This window comes from Podarcis filfolensis (genome assembly GCF_964270895.1).
Source record: "Podarcis filfolensis genome assembly, chromosome: 5".
Classification (NCBI taxonomy): domain Eukaryota; kingdom Metazoa; phylum Chordata; class Lepidosauria; order Squamata; family Lacertidae; genus Podarcis; species Podarcis filfolensis.
This window is the reverse complement of record NC_139608.1, coordinates 12,776,056-12,801,391: the sequence shown is the minus strand read 5'-3', so window position 1 is coordinate 12,801,391 and position 25,336 is coordinate 12,776,056. Positions and strand designations below refer to the sequence as shown.

The 25,336-nt window shown below is 43.0% G+C and overlaps 1 protein-coding gene across 2 annotated transcripts in view; it reads left to right on the top strand.

Moving 5' to 3' along the window:
* The first annotated feature begins 394 nt into the window (after positions 1–394).
* NAALADL2 (N-acetylated alpha-linked acidic dipeptidase like 2) overlaps positions 395–25,336 on the top strand; it is a 607,172-nt gene continuing 582,230 nt past the window's right edge. The window contains exons 1-2 of one of the 2 annotated variants that reach the window (XM_083613236.1): positions 395–417; positions 16,521–16,601. The gene's annotated coding sequence lies outside the window, so the exon portion shown is untranslated. The other variant, XM_083613237.1, reaches the window with a different exon arrangement.

Below are 25,336 nucleotides of genomic sequence, written 5' to 3'. Positions count from 1 at the left end.
ATGCATTTCCTGATCCAATAAAGCCCTGTGAAAGAAGTTAAATCATGAAATTTTCCTCTGGGCCTTAACTAAAAGAATGGGAAGCTTGGGATGGTGGTTCCCCGGTGCCGGAAGAAGCTGCTCTCACTCATTTTGCTTTTAAAGGAAGATCTTCATTTTATTTACTTTTCAAGAAAATCGGTCTGCATTGATTTCTTGAAAAGCAAACAATACTTCATTTTCAAAATCACGAACCGCACAAATGTCAGGTGCATGGAATGCAACCTCCCTACATTACCATGCTTGCAAAAAAGCTCAGCTGGGGCGTGATTGCACTTTCAGGAAGTACAGGCACCTGGGAAGTCAGCAGAAGGCAGACACCTCTGAGAAGAAAGAAAGAAAGTCATTCACAAAGTTATTGGCCACCTCAGAAGTGAGGTAAGTGCAACCATCGCCACCACGTTCCACATGAGAATTTCACCCAAATTTTCCTTTCCTAATTTTAAAATGCAATTTATTTTCTCATTAACTGACGGTTTGGTGGTAGGCGATGGTGGTGCAGAATTTTTTTAGACACAGCAATAAGTCTAGTTGCATGCCTAGACCAGGGCAGGAATGTACTTCCAGACAAACCTAGAGAAGGTGCGCAGGACATTAGTGTGTCACATTGAAGGGGGACTGCCATACCATAATGGGGGCCTCTAGAGAAGAAGCTCAACTTGCACAACATGCAAGTTTTAATCTCATGTTCTCTCCTAGATGTGGTGTGCAATTCTTTCAAAGCTTAGACATGAGGCATCTTCTATGATGCTTCACCCCACCCCACCCCACCCAACCCAGTCCCTTTAATTGCCGCCTTCTTCTGAGAGCTCCATGATGCAACACTCTTCTCTTGTCTCTTAGGGTAGCATTTGCAGACCTACATATTTGTAGGCTGCAAGGACTTTGGCTCGGGACACTATTACTTACTTACTTACTTATTTACTTACTTACTTACAACCTTCATGTACCAAAAACTAGTTCTAAAATTGCCCTTGCCACCAGTCTCAAGATCCATTAAAAAAGACCACAAAAAACCACACACACAAAATAAAAACGGGATGGGAGAGAGGAGGGCATGTGTGGTCTCCAAATACCTGCAATACTTCATGGATGTGAAAGAGCCTCTTATCTTTGTAGCCAATGAGTTATCAGTTACAAGCTTTGGGAGCAAACTCTTGGAAGGAAACTCTTTCCCCAAAAAAGAAAAAGAAAGAGAGCTCTAACTGATGAATGATACTGGTTGTAGCACATCTATTTTGCATATCAGCTCTGCAAATGCTGCAATTTGCATTGAGCACCTGAGGGAGGAAGTCTTATTTTTATCCTGCTGTTTCCCAAAGAGGTCAAGGAAACACAGTGGGAAGAGCTGCATTTGCAAACGGAAGATCTAGCTCTGTTGTCAAGGAGGCCAGACCCTGGTGGTCTGGGGGCTATTCTGATTTGGGGAACAGGGAAGATGGAACACTTGTGATCTCATGCCTGAATGTTCCAAGTTGGGAATATGCTGTGATCAGTGGCAGAACATCTTGAACAGCCTTCCCCAATCTGTTGCCCTCCAGATGTTTTGGACATCCACTCCCATCTTGCATGGTTGACTGTCTGCAGATGATGGGAGTTGTGGTCTCACAAATATCTGGTGGGCAATAGGTTGAAGTGGGATAGTCTAGAACATGGCTGATATTTTGGAAAGCAGTTAATATGTGACACAAATCACTATCAAATTAATTTGAGAGTGCCAGCACCGAAAGTTTGTAGATATTGATCACTAGCAGTGAGAACAGACTATATCAGAGGGTCCAGACACTTTTTGGTGTCTCAAAGCAGCAGAGGTGAGTAAGTTCAGAATTAGAGAAGACTCTTGGTTGGAGTTGAAAATCCATTGATGTGATGTTTCCTCCCAGAAAACCCAAATCCCTAAAGTGTATTAAATGTAATCCCCCTTCCAAAAAAACCACACACAATTTTCTGAATGCCAAGGAGATGCCATTAAAGAGACAGCCTGTGCATAACGAGCAGGGCTTAAAACAAGAAGGGAAGCAGAAAGCCGATTGCCAAACATTAATGGGTCAGTAAGAACAGCACGTAGAAGTCTTGCTCCTTAAAACCAGCCAAGAAGTTATAGTCAATTGGCAATGGGTTTGCAGATACTAAAATAATTGCTGGGTCAATTGTCTAGGACTAGGGCAGCAGGGAGGGCAACCCTTTGAAATTCCATTTTGAAACTCTGGATTATGTGAAATTATGAAAGTGCCTCAAAGAGAGATGAGGTAGAGATTGGGCGAACCACTTGGAGCAATGGCTCTTTCCGAAAGACCTTACTTAAGTTGGAATTAAATCATTATTTGCAGAGGCAAAGTCTCCTGACTTGAAATCTGTCAATGCACAGATGTTCAGAGTGAAGATAATAATGTCATAGACATGCCCTCCTCTCTCTCTCTCTCCCCCTCCCTCCCTCCCTCCCTCTCTCCCTCCCCCAAAAGCTATTTCAAAGAAGTTGCAATTGCCTCATTAGTTGCAGACCAGAGCTCTTGAACATCATTGTACATGATGTTCTTGAACATATACAAATGACTTCCTGAAGATATACTAGATTTTGGGCAGGTTGTTGAAAATAAGTGAATTAGCAGGGCTAACTTGAATAGCCCAAATATGCTGTTTGCATTTATTTTCACAGCACTTTTAAGCACTGTTCGAACTACTAAAGTTAGTCATAGAATCATAGAATTATAGAGTTGGAAGGGACCTCAAGGGTCCTTGAGTCCAACCTTCTGCAATTCAAGAATCTCAGCTAAATAATCCCTCTCAAATGACCATCCAACCTCTGCTTAAAAACCTCCAGTGAAGGAGAGTCCACCACAGTCTGAGGGTGTCCATTCCACTGTCAAGTAGTTCCTACCACCAGAAATTTCTTCCTAATATTTAGTCAGAATCTCCTTCCTTGTCACTTGAATTCATTGATTCAGGTCCTACTCTCTGGAGCTACACTGATTCTGTAAGTTTCACTGGGTTTTTTGTTTTCTCTTCCATACAGTAATGGCCCATTGGGATAGGTCTGTTTTTCCACAGCAGAGAAGAGGGCATACAGGGAGGAATAATGGCTTACCAGGACTTGGCCTATTGCATTTCCATGCATGCTTTGTTAAATTTGGCTTTGTGTGTTTGAGGTTCCTCCACCCCCCTCCAACCGCAGGATAACTTTCCCATAAAGATAGATCACAGCTGACAGTTTTCTGGCAGAATGATCACTTATGTGGTACGATCAAATGGCCACCACTGGGCCCTTAAATTAAGTTGTGCCCCATCCCAGAAAACAATAAAGATGTTTGTTTGTTTAGGGCAAGTTGCCGACTTGTAAAGAATAATTCTGAAAATTCTGGTTTTCAGCCTTGTTTATCCATTTGTCACATTGATCCACTTCAGTCTAATATGAAAAGACAGCTATGGTGAGCCCTGCTGTTGAAAAACATGGTGCAGTGCTTGTGAGTAATCAGGAATGCCAAACACCCACCGCCCCACACAAAGAACAAGAAGTCAATAATGGAAAGAGCAACGCTTTTCTTGAATTGCTTTGCACCCAAGGGTGAAACAACAGGCTCCAATCAATAAGAGACCAGTTGCAACATCTCTTGAATGCTCTCTTCCTCTGAACGCAAACCATTGCTCAGCGCTATCCGCTTATGCCCGCTGAGGGGATTGAAGAAGTCTGACTTGCGCTTTAATGAGAGAGGTCCTCCTGACTTCCCCTCTGTCTTGCAAGCATTCAAAGTGCAGATCCATCTGTGCACACAACCTCTCTCCAGCTGTGCTTTGCAAGTAGGGTGGCGCCAGCTTTGATGTCGCCTTCCATCAAACTGGCATAGGTTAGCACTGCTATGGGGCTGTTAGCTAGGCTCCTCATCTTTTGCTTTGCACCCCTCTTTGAAACCTTGCAATTTGCGCTTACAGAATATAAGTAGATCTGAGGGTGCCACAGATGCTGTCCCAACTCAGTACATGCGAATTGCTTGTTTTTAATATATATATATATATAATATCCATAGTAGCCATGCTCATATTTCATTTTAGGATAATAAAAATGAACTTGGCGCAGGGCATTTCCTGGGGATTAATGGCTGGCTGAGGTTAATGGGCCTTGGCTATGCTCTGGGCCATCAACTCCTCCCAGCTGGTCATTAATCCGCAGGAAATACCCAGCACCAAGATGATTATATACCTTTATGTGGGTTCTTCTTTCTGAGCAGAATTCAGGAGCCCTCGGCGCCTGCTGCTTTTAGCCACAGTTAGAGCTTACAGCGCTTACAGGCTTCAAATGTTTGCTGGCATTTCCGCTTAGTGGCAGCCCAAGAGTGCTGTGCTTCAGAGCTTTTTCAAAGAGCACCTACAGAATGGGTAGAGAACGAGCACTCAGCCTGCCGGGCTGCTAGGTGACCTGCTGATTGAGGCAGCTTTACCAGCATGGACAACGTCTGGGTAGGATAGCCTGTGGACCGGATTTCTGCTTCCTCTTCACGGCATGCAGACGAAAGCCACACAAGCAAGCTCAAAAAAGCACAGTGAGATACGTTTTCATTTGCAAGGAGAGAGTGAGCAGTCCTGGTTTTTAGATCTTTGGGAGACTTTTGAATGTTATGATGATCTGACGGGAGCAGGGAGGAAAGGAAAAAGTGGAAGAACAAAGTGTATCTGTTATGTACTGAGTTGAATAGGATCCAAAATGTAGCAGTCTGATTGGTCCTAGAACAATAGGATCCAAAATGCAGCAGTCTGATTGGTCCTAGAACAATGCAGCAGCACGATTGGTCTGCAGGAGCCACCCAATCCGACTCCAGATGGAAGTAAATCCACAACCTGATTGGCCTACAGGAGAATTCCGGAATTAGCCAATCACATGCAGCCCATTGTGTAAATAATGTATATAAAGCAGATACTTTGAGGGGACTTCCATTCCTCCTCACCACTATGAGCTGAAGAGCATGAAATCCACTCTCGACTCTGAGTATATTTCAGTATCTAAGATATACGAAGTCCAACTGATGGATTTAATTGTTTTTATTCATCACATTTATATCCCACCTTTACTCCAAGGTGGCATACATGGTTTTCTTCCTATTTTACCCTTGCAAGAACCCTGTGAAGTAGGGTAGGCTGAGAGACTGTGACTGGCTCAAGGTTACCCAGTGAGGACTCACCCACATTTCCCTTGGTCTGGCAATTTCTTCTGTTTACCCCATGATTTCTAGCCACGGGTCTGGGAGGTGTGTTATTTGACCCACCTCCTTCCCATAGCTGTCAACTTTTCCCTTTTCTTGCGAGGAATCCTATTCGGAATAAGGGAATTTCCCTTTAAAAAAGGGAAACGTTGACAGCTGTGCTCCTTCCCTGGAACAAAACATCAATCTGCAGAAACCCCAATTGATATTTGTTCTGATTCAGCCTTAAAGTGTGGGTTTTCCTGGGGGAAAGTAGAGGGAGAAAGAAAAAACTTTGAACTCTGGTCTCTCAGGCACCAGTACAACACTATAACCACTACACAATGGAACGTCTGAGAGCAGAGCAGAGTTTTAACTTGACACTGAACATATAGTAAAATTGGTTCTAGATGAGTCTTGCTGGAGAAAGCAAACCATAGATGAAGGGCCACAACCAAAATGGCCCTCCTCCTTATTGCCAGTCCTTGAATCTTGAAACAAATGTTTATGTGCATTGCTGAGACTGGTAATTCTGGAGCCCGGTTTCCCATTACCAGAACATGCCACACTTAGCCTCAGCCTTGCACACTTCCCTTCCCTCCCTAGAAGGAGACGATCAATTTCCAGGCATCTTTTGCAACAAGCAAAAGTTTCCCATGTTGATGGAACACAGAAAAGTGGTCCATTCAAGCCACAGTTGCCTGTTTTGGGGTGGCAAACTTCAGCTCTGTAGACAAATGATGGAGATGGGGTGGATGAGCCAGAGGGGAGTCCATTGACTTCACCCCTTCAGTCACATCGCAGCTACAGTTCTGCACATGTTGCAGAGACAACTTGAGAAGCGGGGATCTTGCCATCCTCAGAGCTACTTCCTGCACGGTCGGGGCTGTGGTACAATGGTTGCTGCAGGGCAAGTGAGATCATCCCCACTCTCTCCACCCAAGCAATTTCCATAGCATGCTTTTAAATGCCTGAACAGAGCTTATGGATTTGTTACAAATTGTGGCCGGAAGCTTCAGATTTCCTCCACTTACATGCAATGGGAGAGAGGAGCATGCAAGCCCGAGGCTTGCCATGACACAGTCATACAATACTAAATCATGGTTTTGTGTTCTGTCTGAATTTAACCCCCCCCCCCATCTTTAAAACCAACAAATCTGAATAAAGCCTGAATTCTTGTCTAGAAGCACAGAAATGGAATAATGTTTTTTTTTTTAATCCAATTTTTTACACCAGGGTTTAGCAACTCTTTCCTATTAATGCTTTTATTGCTGCACACTTTCAGTCAGTAGCATGGTGTGTGTGTGTGTGTGTGTGTGTGTGTGTGTGTGAGTGAGTGTTGTTTGCTTTGGTCTGGCAACCTGAAAAGGGAAAAGTTGCTTTTATTTTTACCTCTCTGATGATCAAGCATTACTCTATTAAGAGATAATATTTGTAAACGAGTGGATGAATGCACAGCCTCAGAAACGGTAGGCTTTTTCCTCAGCTACAGACGTTTCTGGTGATGTGATAAAATGATCCAATGTCATCTCTAGGCTAAGCAAGCAGGACAGAAGAAGGGCAATGCCTTACTTCTATAAATGCTTGTGTTCACCAATGTCATGGTCCTCACTATGAAATCAAGGCCTTACAAAAACGTCTACCCAAACAAGTTTGCTTTAACTTGGGCCCCATCATGCCACTTTTAACAGTCATGGATTCCCTTCAAGAATCCTAGGGAGCATAGTTTGCTATGAGTGTTGAAAGTTGTTAGAAAACCCATATTCCCCTCACAGACCTACTATTCCCAGAGTTCCCGGGGAGAAGGAATTGATAGCTGCCCATTTTGAGAAACAGATGCTGAACTCGATGGACCTTTAGTCCTTTTAGCAGGACTCTTCTTAAGTTGTTTTGGACCTCCCAGTGTAAAAACTGCAGACACAGACAAATGGAAGCCTTTTTCAGACTATTTAAAGAAACATTATAGTATGATGAATTCGTGAGCAGGATACGAACTATGAGCAACAGCAGGAAATAGAGATTACTGTATCATTGTCATGATATAAAAGATATAAGATAGGATGCAGCAAAGGGGAGAAATAAAAAACACCATTGAAAATGGGATGGGAGGTTGAACCCCAAAAGAGAAAACTCTATTATGTATTGGAATGTATATGTGATTTTTATTTTTTTTAAATAAAATATAATGGGGAGGGGGATGCAGACACAACAGTGATGCAATCCATTTAATGGCAGGATTTTTTTTAAAAAAAGCATTGTTATTGTTTTGTTTTAAAGCATAGAAAATTCAAAAATGTTTAATCTTGCCTTAGATCACCTATCTTGACTAGCGTTGAGGAATAAACCCATAAGTGAATTAGCTGGTTCAAGGAAGGAAGATGGGTGAATGACTTGCCATCTCTAAAAGGAGAATTATAAACAGAACCTGAGGCTAGAAAGGTCTTGTTTTCCTCAAGTTATCTATAATTTAGGATCCTCCTCCAATTCCCACCAGGTCCCTCGGAACATATTTATTTAGCTACGCCAAGCTTGGCTGGTAGGTAATAAACACTGCAGTTCAAGTTTGTGAACTGTGGATGTCAGAGGCTCAGATCTCCGAATAAAGAACACTTCCTCTTGTAATTAAACTTCAGATGGGTCAGTTTACCTTCCTGGCCTTGTAAGCAGTGCAACTTGACTTCTGTCACACGCCACATCTTTCTAAAGAATGACCTTTTGTTCTTCCTGGCGTTTAATGAACTGTTAAAATAAGACCTGGCATAAAGGGGGCAGTTGTATAACATTGTGCATCCGGGCAGCATTTAATAACAGCCTCAACAAGAAAAATAAATAAATACAGTACCCATCACCTGCCTTGTTTTCACACAGGTTCACAACATATAAGAAACAATAACTTTTCACATCCGTTTAGGCAGTTTAGGCATCTATGGCTCACATGGTTGTAGTCACGCTGGAGTGTGCCTCTTTTCTGTAAAAAATATTCCGTTATGAAATGACTAACCCACATCACAAAATGACAGGCTCATATTTACTTGTTTGCCATATTAAAGAAATGATCACTAAATATTTCAGTTGTCAAATATGATTCATAATGAATATGTGCGGGAAAGGGGTGCCAAATTTCTAATATCGAGAAACATTCACACAGTCGCTCCAAATTTTGAATAAGTTCAATTCAAGGCTCCGCCGTCTGGACCTGGGGAAATGGGCAAGTACACTGAGCCACACTACTGGATGCTCACAATTGGCCTCAGGGGTGAGGAACATCAGGCCTGGGGCCCAAATACATCTCTAGATCATTCTTGGGACTCTCTCCAGGCTGCACACCCTCTAAAGCCACTACCACGACCCCTCGGTGGTCCTGTTTTGCACCACCCTTGAGGGTTTTTTGCCCGGCTGGGATGCATTCTTGAACTCTCACAATACATCTTGCTAGTCAGGAAGGAAGGCAGATAGGCCTGTGTGTTGCTGTAGAAACTAACCTACTGTACAAACATAAATTTTACGGTTGTTGATCCACCCAATTTTTGTCTCTGGCTCCGCCTATCGCTGACATGCTGCCCACAAGGAAATGCAGCTGCACTGTAGTCCAGGGCATCTCACTTTACCCTGTAGCATAACACAAGCAGGGAAGCCGGTTTTAGCATTCTGGCACAGCTTCCCACCCCCCTCTCCTCTCCGTCAAATCCAATCCAAATGTTTTCCCTTTGCTTATACTCTTGAGCTCTTTATATCTGTCATTCATGGCTGTGCCGGTTTCTCTGTTTAGCAGCAACATGCTGTGGGCCTTCCTTGGGTCAATAAGAAAGCCTCTGATCTTTGAAGTGCCACTGAGCGTAAGATCTGAATGCGGGAACCAGCACAGCAGAAGCTGGCAGGTCTGGGGAGACCCTGTTATAGGTGTGTGTGTGTGAGAGAGAGAGAGAGAAGGCTTGTATGGTTTTTTCCCACCTCCATGTGCATAGGGAACAATCCATAAACTCAGAGGCATAGCCACAGTCTGGTACTGCTGTCAGTGATTTGAAACACTAACTCAAGCACAGAAAGCAATATCTCATTGCCTTGCTATAGTTTATAGGTATAGGTAAAGGTAAAGGATCCCTGGACGGTTAAGTCCAGTCAAAGGTGACTATATGGTTGCAGCGCTCATCTTGTTTTCAGGCCGACGAAGCTGGCGTTTGTCCACAGAAAGCTTTCCGGGTCATGTGGCCAGCATGACTAAACCGCTTCTCGCGCAACGGGACACCATGGGGGAAACCAGAGTACACAGAAATGACGTTTACTTTCCTGCCGCAGTGGTAACTATCTACTTGTACTGGCATGCTTTCGAACTGCTGGGTTGGCAGGAGCTGGGACAGAGCAACGGGAGCTCACCCTGTCATGCGGATTCAAACTTCCGACCTTCCGACTGACAAGCCCAAGAGGCTCAGTGGTTTAGACCACTCCAGAGGGTATGGGGAGATTAGGAGAGGCTGTTCTGTTTGATGGCCCCACAAGGCTAGAGAGGGCTGGAGACCACAGAGCTGATCAGTCCCCACAATGCAGGGAAGCGGTATTTCCATGTGAGGAGGGTGCTTTTTCAACCCAAGGAGTGCATTTCCCCATGGAGAACCTTCCAAAGACCACACACAATGGTGGGCACAGCTAAAGACAAAGATGTGCAGAGAGATGCTGTATTCCAGCCTCACAAAAGTCAGAGGAACGTGTATATGTTTGTGTGTTTAAGGCTATATCCCAGCCACTGAAAAGCACTGACCTCCCAGTCAAAACATGGCAGCAGGTGCACTTACTTGTAAGTAAATAAGCCTGGAAAAGAGGAGATTGAGAGGAGATACGATAGCTGCTGCATGGAAGATGGAGCAAGCTTGTTTTCTCCTGCGCTGGAGGGTAGGACTCGAACCAATGGCTTCAATTTCTGAGAAAGGAGATTCTGACTAAACATATGGAGAAACTTTCTGGCAGTAAGAGTTGTTTGATAGTGGAACAGTCTCCCTCGGGAGGTTTTGGACTCTCCTTCCTTGGAGGTTTTTAAGCAGAGGTTGGATGGCCATCTGTCCTGGATGCTTTTGCTGAGATTCCTACATTGCAGGGGGTTGCACTAGAAAGATGACCCTTGATTCTATGATTCTATATTTATCAAAGCAGATTAATGGTACAGACTCAACAGCAGGTCAGTACAGCCCAGGAGCAATTACAAGGTGGAGAGTTGACGTGGATGAACCCAGCCTAGGAGCAAGGCCAAAGTTCACAAGACCAACATTGGTAACAAGGAATTCAAGACTGTCCAGGAACAGTAGAGCTGTCCCAGCCAGTTTCCCTGCCCATCCACCAAGCTTTTAAGCAGATGTGGGGAGCGTTCACCTACTCACAAAAATCTCTATTCCGATGTGTAAATTGACTTTAATTAATATAACTCCCTTCCTGAATTCCACCGTAACTATCTTCCTCCACCCATTCATCCTCAGAGCAAGGCCACTGACCCATCCATTGTATGAGTACACAAGAATGCATCACAACTAGCTCTGAAACAAAGCTAGAACTTCAAAAATACAGGTTCTTTTATTTCAAAAAAGTGATTTGGTTTCAAAAAAGAGGATTCCAAGTGAAGCTTCCTGGTTCTTGCTAATATTGTTTGCTTTGCTTTGCTTCATTTCCCCCACCCACCCCTTTTTGTTTTAATGTTTAAGCTGCCAGTTCCCAAAGAGCCTCATTAAGGGGTTGGAGCCTTGGAAGAACAAATTAATTCAGAAAGGTGATATTCTAGTTTTGGTGTCTGTCTTTGAGAGTGTGATGGCATGGCAGCAATAACAGGAGAGCGGAAGAGGGAGGGAAAGAGGAGACAGGGGAAAGACCCTTCATAGAAACCCCGAGAGATGCACAAAGAGAGGGCAAAGGCATGCATTCCTCAGCAAGAAGCCAGAGCCTAATTAGCAGCCATGAAATGAGCAAAGATGAAGTGAATAATCTGCCAGGGAAGTACAGTAAAAGTCCATTCTGTAAACATAGGCTGGTGATTCTCAACATAGGTGCCAACCTACATTAGGGCAGCGAAGCGGGGACTTCTTCCTGGAAATTCCCATTCATTTGTTGATTGGAACAATAAGTAGAAGGAACATTAACTCATCTCCATACAAGTGCAGTAGATGACACTGTGTGTTCCATCCTTCGCTTGATTCCCAATGTATGGAGTCATTGTGGAAAGTCTGATTTCCCTTAGGGTTTCCTAAGAATACAACTTGGATCAAAGTGTACACTTACACCAAACAAAATAATCTACTAAAACTGCAGGAAGCTGTATCAAAAGCTGCATATCTATATGTCTATATCTATCTATCTATATCTATCTATCTATCTATCATCTATCATCTATCATCTATCATCTATCATCTATCATCTATCATCTATCATCTATCATCATCTATCATCTATCATCTATCATCTATCATCTATCTATCTATCTATCATCTATCTATCTATCTATATGTATCTATCATCTATCTATCTATCTTAAAAAGCAGAGACATCACCTTGCCAACAAAGGTCCGTATAGTAAAAGCTATGGTTTTCCCAGTAGTGATGTATGGAAGTGAGAGCTGGACCATCAAGAAGGCTGATCGCCAAAGAATTGATGCTTTTGAATTATGGTGCTGGAGGAGACTCTTAAGAGTCCCATGGACTGCAAGAAGATCAAACCTATCCATTCTTCAGGAAATCAGCCCTGAGTGCTCACTGGAAGGACAGATCCTGAAGCTGAGACTCCAATACTTTGGCCACCTCATGAGAAGAGAAGACTCCCTGGAAAAGACCCTGATGTTGGGAAAGATGGAGGGCACAAGGAGAAGGGGACGACAGAGGACAAGATGGTTGGACAGTGTTCTCGAAGCTACCAGCATGAGTTTGACCAAACTGCGGGAGGCAGTGGAAGACAGAAGTGCCTGGTGTGCTCTGGTCCATGGGGTCACGAAGAGTCGGACACGTCTAAACGACTAAACAACAACAACAATCTATCTATCTATCTATCTATAGTGAAATCAGTCGCATGTTTATTAAGCAAATGCTACATTTTGCAAATTCGCTATCAGAGCAATGCTGGTTCTTGTGATACTGAACTGATATTAAAAGCAGGCAGCCAATCTTGTTCAGTCCCGCAATAGTGCTATTTTATGCCAACAACACCAGTTACTCCTCACATCCCGACGCAGTGCAAATGTGAGAACATACACAACAGCACAGTGCTTTTGCATCATTTACAGCACAATCCTATAAATATATAATACTATTCTCAGCTTAAGTGTGTAAAACCAAAAGCTGCAGTCCCATTCTCATCTTCTCAGAAGTCTCATTGAACAACCCCAGGTCAGTGGGGTTGGGATCTCGGCCTAAGACTACCAAACCTATGATGCAGTGCATATCTAAACAGAAACATGCACACAATACTTAAATTCAAGATCAGAATTGAGAAAAAACAGTGAAAATAATTTTCCCCCAAAAAATAGGCAATAGAAAGGGAGCCGGGCAAATAAAATTGAAATGGATTTTTCTTTCTAATGCTGGCAGACAAATCTTTGGCCTTATTGGGGTGGTGGGTGGGTGACAAAGTACAACGGCATTGTCTCTGCATACCTGAACACCTGCGAAACCCACACAAATACACCAAAGTGCCAAGATTTTTATTTTTTCAGCAGCAGGTGAAATCCTCATTCTTTGCCCACGCTTTTCAGCTTTTCTTAGTTTGTGTTCTCATCCTCCCGCCTCTTGCATTTTTAGAAGTACGTGTGTTTTTAATGTTTAACGCAGGTATAAATAGTAGGAAGAAAAGGAAAGGCAGGCAGGCACATTTTGAGGCCCAATCTGTGTGCATAACTAGCAATCTCCATGTAATTTGAAGAAAATAAGCTTAAATCATAGAGGAGTTTGAGTAAGTTATTGATATTGCCAGAGAAAGAGAAGTGGGGAAGAGGCTGTGATTCGCCGACACTTTCCCACTTGGTGGGCTCTTTTTTTTGTAAGATGTTTTCTATGTGTCTGAATCCCACTGCTGGGGAATCACACGTGCTGTGTGATTTGTATGCATGGTTCCCCATCCAGCTAGGGATGCACACACAGAAGTCTACTTACATGTGCATATGGCCCAAAGGTGCATCCAGGGAGAGATGCTTTTGGTTTTCATTCATTTTGGAAAGCACAGAGTCCAATAGATGAATCTCTTGGTGGTGGTTGTTGATTTTTTGTATGTGTGTGTCTGTGCAAGTCCCACAATATGAAGAGATCTTGCTTTGCAAACCTTAAGGAGCAGGAGCAGAGTTGGGGGTGGGAATCGAGAGTGGACAGAGAAAAATGGTCACAAGCAAGATACGTATTAATGAAAAATATTTGTCCTCCTGCAAACAGGAGCATTGGGATGCAAATGAGACAGCTGCGTTCTTTAATTGCAGCTGGATTAATAAAATGTAATTTTTACAACCCATTTGCAACAGACCGCTGGGGAATACATTTTATTACCACTCTGGGTGTCTTCTAGTTAATAAATTCGTGTCTTCTGAGCATAAGCGTTTGGCTTCAAATCCCAGATACAAGTTTATTAAAATTGTAATAGTTCTTGGAGACTATAAAATGAAATGAAGTGCACAAAATGTACATTTCCAGCACATGGCTCTCAAGCCATTTTTTACATGACTAATTTCCATGTTTCTGGCCTTGGCAGTGTGGTGTGGTTGAATTTAAATAATAAATATTTAACCAGCCACAGATATTGGTCTACGTGCATTTCAAATGTAGGCTGTTTTAGCCCCCTTTGCAATCTTATTTAAGGTTTACATTTCATAGAATCAGAGAATTGTAGAGTTGGAAGAAATTTGAGGGTCATCTAGTCCAAACCCCTGCAATGTAGGAATCTTAGAATGTGGTGGTTCTCTGGTTCAGCCAGCGTAAATCCCCAAGCCCTGACTCAACCAGAGATATGCTGCCCCAAATCCTTCATCCTGGCTTAGCTGAAACTCAGGGAGCTGAGTTGTGCCCTGGAAAAGGAGTGTTCCAGGGGAGTGGTTGAGCCAGGACCAGAGGAGGGAAACTTAAGTTGGTTGGATACTGTGTGCATTCAATTTGGTCATGTTGGTATACGTTAAGCTGGCAATGTTTGGGAAGCTGAAGAAGCTTGATCTTCACTCAGTAGAACAACGTTGGCAAAGTGCTTCCTAAGTTTTATTGACAGAAGTCTGATAGCAAGTCATGTTGAACACATGGAAATGTTCACCGCCTTCTGCCCTGGTAGGTTTCTGCAGTGCACATGCACAGTATCTGTCATAAAGATGAGCATTTCCTTAATAATGGATATGTTCTTGTTCGATATTTGCAGAGCTTTAGACTCTAAAGTACATCTTGGTGTACAAACATAATTAGTGCCTTCCTACTGACAGAGGAAGGAGATAGCTATACTTTGCTAATTTCTTCAAGATGAGCCAGTCAATAGTTTCTTCATATTGATTGACACACATCTCCTCTAACCTTTACTCAGGAGCTCACTTCAATTAATTATAGCATCTTGGTGCTATTTTGTCCTTTGCAATATTCTTGCCAATGATTCTTTTGCATTCAACCCTTGATCCTGATGTTTACTGGTATTCATTTCCTGGTATTTGAACAGAAATGGTTCATAGTCCAGTTCCCGGCATTGCCTGCTGGTCTGGGGAAAACTCCTGCCTAAAACTCTGAAACCTTGCCAGTCAGTGTGGGCAGTACTAAGCTAGGTGGGTGGTCTGACTTTATAGAAGATATCTTCTTGTAGTGGTCTTTTGTGTTCCAACCAAATGGATATTGGACAGTGTCGGTATGTGCAGGTGAATTTAATACCCCACTTAGAAGGTACCACTATGTGTTGATGTGAGGAGAAGGTGCATGGACTTTCCTCCTGTGACTGTGTCTTGCCAAATGCAAGGTGGTTCTTTTGTTTATGAGATTCAGAGGCACTGCAAACACAAGTGAGTGATTAAAGTGATTAAAGATTTTATTATAAACAGCAAACATTACATACATTATCAAGCAAGCACTTCAATCTGCCACTTGGAAGCCCTCAAGAAGTCGTGAAGCGACTCCCCCAGGTAGCCTTAGTTTGCACATAAATGATCGATCAGTCCGTGCGTGAGCTTCTCAAAAACTATGCCCAACACCATCCGATTTATAGATAGCTAACCTGTGTGGTTTGCCTGGCTGCCTACATGCTACTAGCTACATACAGATTAGCCACCTCTCCCAATGCTTCACTTTCTTCAAACAATGTCCAACATCAAAAGAAGGTACCCAACAATATCACTTCCTTCCAGCAGATTAGAGGCATTAAAGGCTGCTCTTCAGCCATCAAAGAGCTTAACAAGAGATAGAGATGGGGAAGCAAACAGAGGCAGGAAAGCCGGGAAACCATGTTAGATCACCATCTCCTCGAAATACAAATATCTTCTGGCTAAATTGCCCATACAGTCTAGAAGGCACTGCTTCACGCAACGAGGATGACACAGTGAAGGGCTTCATGCATCATACTTGGAGAGGACCTACCAATGCCTCACTGTGGCTTATCATGTCCATTGGCTTGTAAAGGTAAAAGTAAAGGACCCCTGACAGTTAAGTCCAGTCACAAACGGCTCTGGGGTTGCGGCGCTCGTCTTGCTTTACGGGCCGAGGGAGCCGGCGTTTGCTTTCACAAACAGTTTTTTTCTGGGACATGTGGTCAGCATGACTAAGCTTCTTCTGGTGAAACCAGAGCAGCACATGGAAATGGCATTTACCTTCCCATCGGAGCAGTACCTATTTATCTACTTGCACTTTTTTGGTGCACTTTCGAACTGCTAGGTTGGCAGGAGCAGGGACAGAGCAACAGGAGCTCACCTCGTTGTGGGGATTTTTGGATTTCCCAGGAGAGACGCATGGCTCGGGCGCGCTGCAGGCCCCACGGTGAGTGTTGCCCAGTATTTTGTCACCCCCTCAATGGTGACACCTGGGGCGGCCCGCACCCACCGCACCCCCCTTCCTCCACCCCTAGCAAGAGCATGTCCCTGCTGCTGGCAGGTTGATCCTTCCCAGGTGCACTACAGATGCAAAAACAGTTAAAACATTTGCATATATAAAAGCAGTTTTAAAAAACTACTACATGCTTTTAAAAAATAAGCGATTGTATGTATAAAAGAATTGCAAATAAATCCATATAAGAACCTCCACTTAATGATTAAAACTCTCTTTTGAAGGCTTGTTGAAAGAGCAAAGGTCAAATTCCTCAAGAAGTCAGCACAACACTCACTTCCCCTCTCATCTCGTTCACAGACAATGCTCCTTATCCTTGAGATACTTGGAAGAGATGGATTGGCCTGAACTAGTGCTTTGCAGAAGAGGCCTCTAAGTAAGGTAATGATGGAGCTAAGGCTTATTTTATAAGTGGTATGCTGGGGCTGTGTGCTCCTACTTGAATCCTGTGCTATCCGACTTGGAAGCCCCAGATCCTATTACGTGAGCCATGAACATGCGCCATGCTTGATGCGGAACACTCTCGCATAATGAGGTTCACCTGGCACCCCCATTAACCTCTTTAGGTAAGAACTCATCTCTTCTCCCAGGCATTCATGTTTATTTGCTTTGCTGGTATTTGATGCAACTTATGTGCACTTAACTCGTTTGCATTCAGCTTTGTGTGCTTGGGGAGGGGGGAGTAAAGGCGGATGGAAAGGGGGCTGGCATTCAGGAATAAAGACATTGGCTATGCTACCCACCACTGAACTGAATGTGTTTTGACTATATACAATTTGGGCTTCACACACTATCCCCAGATGTAGCCTTTGTGTAAGCTGAGAGTCGCCTATTTGACTGAGTTTGTTTTATACAGTATGTCATTGTATGGCTTTTATTGTACTGTGCTGTTCTTTTTTCTGATTTTATGTCATGCTTTATACTTTTAAAATTTTGTCAGTCACTTGGAGAGTTGTTGCTTGTATTATTATTATTATTATTATTATTATTATTATTATTATTATTGACAATGAATTCTTAGAGACATTTATTACTTCTCATATTGTGGGGTGGAAACTTATAAGGCAGGAAGCTAAGCTCTGGTGATATTTGGTGATCCTTGGTTCAAAAGTTCTGAATCTATGCTCTTCAGTACACCCCACACAGATGTTTATGGCACCTCTTTAGTGAGGGAAATGCACTCCCTGTATGCTCAGAGGCATTGTGTTCTACAACTAGCTTGTGGAGAGACACCACCACCACCAAAATGACCCCAAGAAACCCCTGATATAAGAATGAGCCCAGGCTGATGGGAAGCTGCTTTTGAACAAGACATTAGTTTATGCACTGGTCTCAGATTGGAAGATTTATTTGCAATTGGTACCAAGTGCATGTTAAACCATGTGGCATAACCATATGATTTCAAGATACAACAGATTGTGGAGGGAAACTTTGGGGCAATTGTGTTTGTCTTAGACACATGGGAAACCACAAGTCTCTCTGTCCTTCTTGATAATGCAAGACAACCCTTCTCTGTGTGCAGCATGCTGCAAACTTTCAGACTGGCGGATGTAGCTTGGCTTTTGGTCCATCTCAGGCTGTCATTGGACTTGTTCTTAGATGGCTACCTTTCCAAGAGAACAGATGGTCCTTGTTGCTTGCATTGCTCTGAAGCACTTTGTACTGCATGTCAGCGGACGACAAATGTCAGTGGTGACAGTAATGGTTTCCATGTATCCCGAACGCAGATTTTCCTTAGAGTCTAATGCAGTTTGCAAACTGCTCCTCTACATCCTGCTATAGCAGAGTTTGTACATTGCCCTAACCCATGGGTAGGCAATCTAAGGCCCAGGGGCCAGATCTGGCCCAATCGCCTTCTAAATCCAGCCCGCGGACGGTCTGGGAATCAGCATGTTTTTATATGAGTAGAATGTGTCCTTTTATTTAAAATGCATCTCTGGATTATTTGTGGGGCATAGGAATTCGTTCATCCCCCTCCCGCCCCCCCAAAATATAGTCCGGCCTCCCATATGGTCTGAGGGGCAGTGGACCGGCCCCCTGCTGAAAAAGTTTGCTGACTCCTGGGCTAACCCATGTTGTGGAACTCCCAGTGTATGGAAGTTCATCAGATTACCCCTTCCCTGCCTTTTAAGATGCTTGTTTTGGGGGGATAGGCTAGTTTCTGGGATCAGAGATCGGATGGAATAGTTTGAACAGGTTTGATGAATGGATTGCATTTAATTATTTTTGTCAATGTGGTGGAAATCCAGTGAGAAGGTAGGTACTTTCCTTTGCAATTTTCAGAGTATAGTGGTACCTCGGGTTAAATATGCTTCAGGTTACATACGCTTCAGGTTACAGACTCCGCTAACCCAGAAATAGTACCTCGGGTTAAGAACTTTGCTTCAGGATGAGAACAGAAATCGTGCTCCAGCGGCACGGCGGCAGCAAGAGGCCCCATTAGCTAAAGTGGTGCTTCAGGTTAAGAACAGTTTCAGGTTAAGAACAGACCTCTGGAACGAATTAAGTACTTAACCCGAGGTACCACTGTAATAGCACCATATCAGTGCTGCATCTTTGGGGATGTTTAGAACCAGGTCCATGCAGAGCTTGTCTGATGCCCAGGGTGAAAGTCTTGTTAGAATAAAGTTATAAACTAAAACAACGTAAGTCTGCCAGGTTCATGGCGGCCACCCCCCCTCCCGCTGGCTTAGCCCTTCAAGGCCTGGGGCAAGTGTACCCAGCTCCCCCCACCCTCTCTGCACAGGCCTGGTTAGAATACTGGTGTTTCAAGTTAGTAGCCACTCACAACAGCCTTGATCAGCAATACAAACCCAGTGCAGATTTGAGTTTTAGCCAGAACAGCTCCACACCAGCAAATTTCACCATTGAAAGTTCTTGTTGGCTTTCAGTGCATTATTGAGCTGAGTTCAAGGAGCAATCCTGTTCCCCTAGAAGTCAGCATGAAGCAAGCTGGTGTAAATTAAGCCAGCATAATGTTACACCAGACCCAAACCCTGTTCAGCAAGGGGACGGCTGCTTCTACTGCATTGCCCAAGCCTGGCAGGGGGGAAACAAGCCTTTAAAATAGTGTTCTGTGCCAGGATTCCAGGTCACATGAGTGAGCTGAATGAGCTTAGGCTGCTCCTATCCCCAAAATGTCTTTTCTTGGGTTAGGGGACTTACAGCAGCCTTGGCTCAGCTAGCTGAGCCCTGGCTTACCTGGAATGACAAAGTTATGCTGGTCCAAGGCTGGAGACTTAACACTGGCTGAGCCTGACTGGGCTGGGCTTTGACTGGCTGAGCCAGAGATCCACTACATCTAAACTGCTCATTCCAACAGATTGTGCCATAGGAATTCCCCCTTAGTCAATAAAGCCCTAAACAGCTGAAGACCAGGTTACCTATAGGACCAACATGCCCCTTATACACCAGCCAGATCATTCCAACCATCTGGTAAAGCCCACCTGACTTTCCGACAGTTGTTTCAGATTTGTTTAGTGTCTATGCAGACCAAGGTCTTTAGTGTCGTGGCACCAGTACAGCAATAGGACACTGTTCCTATTGAAATCAGGCACCCATAACTCTGATATTTTGCCACCTGTTGAAAACATTTCTGCCTCACCAAAGCAGTTTTAAAGCATTGGTGTGGTTTTGCATCTATCATTTGTTTTGTATTTTATGATTTCACAATATAAATCCATTTTAATGTTTGTGTTTCACATCACCATGCTATATATTTTTTTGCATGAGCAAATACTCCTATGAATAAAAATAAAACCAAATCATCTGGGCCAAGGTCATAACACCAGTTCCCGTCACCAGATAAGTAAGTGTCAAAAACAAACTAGGTTCGGCACTGAGCTGTGAAGATGACATAGAGTTAATTCTGGAGTGAGTCTGCAGAAAATTTACTCAAGTCCCATTATCAACATGTCAGTAAGGATGCTTAAGGGATTCAATATTTGCTACTTTTGATAGGAAGTGATCTGCACCTTAGCCGCAAAACCTATGTGTGCATCAGATTTTATAATTTTCCATTGGTTCCAACACAACTCTTGCTGGAGGCGGACTCTCAGCATGCATTCAAAAATACAGATTTTGAGATAGAACACTTTGGGAGAAAATATACTCAAAAGTTTAATTGTGAATCTTGATTGTGTGTGTGTGTGTGTGTGTGTGTGTGTGTGTGTGTGTGTGTGTAGGTAGGTAGATCAGCAAGAAAACAGGATAGAAATGAGCTATGAGCAGGCATGCAAAAATTACCTAGTCAGAAAATAGAATGCTTGGACCACCCTACCTATTAGTTTTGTTCACCGTATGGATTGGCTGTAGGCGATTTGCTTCAATAGGGAAGAAAGATTCCTGTATGCAATTTTTTTTCATGTATTTTGCAGTAGCTGTTAAATTCAATGAAAGGAGATAAAACTCAGGAGACCATTTGGTTATAGCCACATTAAGAGGAAAAACACACACAACTATATTAAATCCAATTTGATTCTTGCTTTAAAACACATGTAAAGAAATGACAATCTTTGTGGAAGCTTAAATTACTGCTAACTAATCAACACCACTTAGTGACTTGCTAACACTGTGTGTGATTTCTAATTACTTCTGTAGTTTGTCATTGTTTAACACAATCAAAGCTAATTGACCAGAAATTTTTTTTTAGGTGATATTGTTGTAGGCTGCAGCGATGTTTTTAGTGTTATTGTTCCACTTTCTTTTAAGCACCCCAACCTTCTCTGCATCATTAAATCTTAAATTGGACTTTGAAAAGAAGTGTATTTTATTACAATTATCAAATGGAAAGGAATGTTCATTCCATGGTAAAAAAAAATATACCAGAAGGGTCTTTATTGCCATTCTTTGCAGGTCAACGGTTTTTAAAAAGGGAAATTTGATTCAAAATGACATATTCTCATTTATACTACAGTAGTTATAGAAGTCAAAGGCAAGAGCAGGAACTAGTGTTAAGTGGGCATTGCTGCTTTTCCCTTTCAGTGGAAAATCTTAACGTCTAAGAGTAAAATTAATGATAATGTAGAACTATTAGTGGATTGTGCAAATATGTCTCTGGTGAGTAATCTGTAGTCATTTTATCTTGTCCTACATATTATGAAATATGAAATCTATTTTTTCTGCATTTACCTATTTTTACAAATTTTCTTTCTCTTCCTTTCCCTTCTTCCTATGTGGAAAGAGAGGTCTTTGGAGCTGGGGTATAGGTCAACACAGGGCCAGATTTAGGTTTGATGAGGCCCTAAACTACTGAAGGTAATGGGGCCCTTTATATGTCCAGCTGTTCTTTCTCAACAACAAATTGTTGCTTTTTTTTGTGTGGAATATATGCTATATGGTAATTTATGAACCTAATAGGTATCTAAAGCCATTTGCACATAACAAATAGGAGCCTACACAACACAAAACACTGTTGCTCTATGTAGGTTTTATTTTATTTGTTTTTTATCTTATATTTTAGAAATATACAGGTTTTTCCCTTTAATTTTTTTTGGGGGGGCCCAAGAGAGTGGGGCCCTAAACTATAGCTTGTTTAGCTTATACGTAAATCCGGCACTGGGTGGACATGTAGTATCTGGAACGGAGGGAACGACCACAGCACCGTGGTAGAGCATATGCACTCCGTGCAGAAAATCCCAGCTTCATGCCCATTTGAAAAGACTGTTTACCAGGTGATGAGAAAGATCCTGGAGATTCTGTGCTAGCCAGAGTTAGCCCTACTGAGTTAGATGGACAAATAGTCATGTTTCATGCCCTGGATCAATTGTTCTTCAAGCACAGAGTCATTGAGCTTAATGGCAGGGACAAATGCGGCAGGCAGAAGGTGCACTCTATTGACCAGTGAAAAGCAGCAGATGTTGGCAAAGCAGAGTGGTGTGCTGTGGTTCATCTGGTTTCCCAATGTGGATGGCACTGCCAGTAACCAAGATGGAGTGGGGTGAAAAGCCAGGGAGGTCAGTGTGGCGAGGGTGCAGTGGCAGAGCTTATCCAATATCCCTGCCGCTGCAGCCACACAGCACTGACCTCCCCGCTGTGTTTACTCTTCTAGTCAGTTGCTGGCAGTGACCTCTGCACTGGGATGTCAGGTGAGCAACGCTGCCCCACCCTTACCTGCCTGCTGGCCATTACCAGTCAAGAGTTAACGTACCTTATGAACCTTGATGGCTGGGATAGCTCAGTCGGTAGAGCATGAGGTGCTGAATCTTACAGTCATGGGCTTAAGCTCCAAGTTGGGCAAAAGATTCCTGCATTGGAGGGGGTTGGATTAGATGATCCTCATGGTCCCTTCAAACTATACAATTCTATGGTTCTATGATTCTATGACTACCTGACTCTGTATGCTCGATGCTAATCACTGATGAGGCACATTTGGGAGTTCCCCATGCCCCTGAAGTTTGGTTGGCCTTCACTAGGGACCAATATTTTAGTGTGGAATTCCCCATTGCAAGACGTCTGACAGGAACCACCCCTGCCTTCTTGTAGGCATCTTCTGAAAACTGCATTGTTTATTTTCTTTTTCTTTCTTTCTTTTTCAAAAAATATTGTTATTAGTAATTTCAGCATAACATTTTATCAAAAAGCATATCATCCTTAATCCCCCCTGTTTTTCCCTCCCTCCTCCCCAAAATATAGCCCCTCATCCCCCAGACTTCTCTCAACTCTTCTCTCTGGTTTATCAGCATATGTTATTTTCTGCATGTTACAAAACTGTACACATCCTCAATTTATCTATCTAAACGTTATCAATAAGAAGTTTGTGAATGTTTATTCAAAACCTGCCACGGAGTCCAGTTCATTTTGTTGTTTCTTTGAATACTTTGTAAAGGGTTTCCATTCATCTTTAAAATCACAGTTACCCTTATCATGTAGTTTGTGTGTCAGTTTTGCCAATTCTGTGTAGTCCATCAATTTTTCTTGCCACGGTTCTTTGGTTGGCATTTCCTCATTCTTCGACTCTTGCTGCCGTTGTCTCATACAAAAATATATTTTTGAAAACTGCATTGTTTAGATGGACCTTTGTAATATGAATTTCTCTCTTTTTTAAAAAAAACAACCAAGGTTTATTGATTTTTTAACGGTGTTTTTATGGATCCTTTTGCTGATTTTATATTAACTCTGTATGTTGCATACCACCTTGATATGTTTCTAGGAAAAGTGCAGATTATAAGGACTTCAGAAACCAGGCTCCTAGTATTTGATCTAAACCAGGCCAAGCCAGAAGTTTCATACTCTCTGCCAAGTGCAAGAGCTGATGCAGCGTGCTTTTCCTTTACTGCCTTAAGATGGCTCTGGGGCCTGAGTGCATGCCGTTTATGATAGGCTGAGGTCCCAACTTCCGACCATGAAGTCAGTGGTGCAGTCCCTGGCAGGACTGAACAACGAATACATGTCATACTCTGGATTAGGGATAGGTTCAAAATATTTAATGCCAGTATATTTTGCATGTACTTGTCACTGGAAGTTCTATGGGACAAGGAAACAGAGAGGAATTTGATGAAGAGCTTTGACAATTGTTGCACCAATGGAAGTATTTTGGCTTGCCAGATGGAACGATCCTCTGTACACTATTCTGGGGGTTATCCTTATGCCCTCAGGGCTAGAATTTTAAAGGGGTCCACAAAGGGAGGAGAAGGGATGAAAGTGCTGTTGAACTAGCAGAAGTCATTGCATGAGTTTCTGCTACCAGGACTCATTAGTTGAAGCTGGCTTATAGGACCTCTTTACTGAAAGTGACTCCTCTTGAAAGTTGGTGGTCTAATGCATTCCATCCATTCATCTGTCAACAGGCACAATTATCTTGCATGTGACTCAATAGGAGCATATTCTCTTTTGGTCAGCTGAATTCTGGCAAATAGCCTGCTTCAGGGTTGTGGTTTTGAGCCCCGTGTTGGGCAACAGATTCCTGAATCACAGGGAGTTGGACTAGATGACCCTCATGGTATCTTCCAACTCTACAATTCTATGATCAGCAGAGCATAGTGCTATTATGCCCATAAGGGGAGCCTGCAACAAAATCTGATTTGGTATTGTTTTTATGCAAGTGTTCCTACATGTGCAATGGTTTTAAGTGTTTTGCATAGGTTGTTGTTGTTGTTGTTAAGTCGTTTAGTCATGTCTGACTCTTAGTGACCCCATGGACTACAGCACGCCAGGCACTCCTGTCTTCCACTGCCTCCCGCAGTTTGGACAAACTCATGTTGGTAGCTTCGAGAACACTGTCCAACCATCTCGTCCTCTGTCATCCCCTTCTCCTTGTGCCCTCCATCTTTCCCAACATCAGGGTCTTTTCCAGGGAGTCTTCTCTTCTCATGAGGTGGCCAAAGTATTGGAGTCTCAGCTTCAGGATCTGTCCTTCCAGTGAGCACTCAGGGCTGATTTCCTGAAGAATGGATACGTTTGATCTTCTTGCAGTCCATGGGACTCTCAAGAGTCTCCTCCAGCACCATAATTCAAAAGCATCAATTCTTCAGCAATCAGCCTTCTTTATGGTCCAGCTCTCACTTCCATACATCACTACTAGGAAAACCATAGCTTTAACTATACAGACCTTTGTTGGCAAGGTGATGTCTCTGCTTTTTAAGTTGCTGTCTAGGTTTGTCATTGCTATTCTCCCAAGAAGCAGGTGTCTTTTAATTTTGTGGCTGCTGTCACCATCTGCAGTGATCATGGAGCCCACGAAAGTAAAATCTCTCACTGCCTCCATTTCTTCCCCTTCTATTTGCCAGGAGGTGATGGGCCCAGTGGCCATGATCTTCGTTTTTTTGATGTTGAGCTTCAGACCATATTTTGTGCTCTCCTCTTTCACCCTCATTAAAAGGTTCTTTAATTCCTCCTCACTTTCTGCCATCAAGGTTGTGTCATCTGCATCTCTGAGGTTGTTGATATTTCTTCTGGCAATCTTAATTCCGGCTAGGGATTCATCCAGCCCAGCCTTTCGCATGCATAGGTTATTATACTGTAAATCTCTTCAAGATGCTTTATGGGAAGCAATTAATAAATAATAAAATAGGGTTATTTCTCATTAAACTGAACATAGACCCAATAGCACTTCATATAGATTACTGTCTGCTGACAGCTCTTCAGATAAAAAGTGCCTTATGTAGAGCAAGATACAT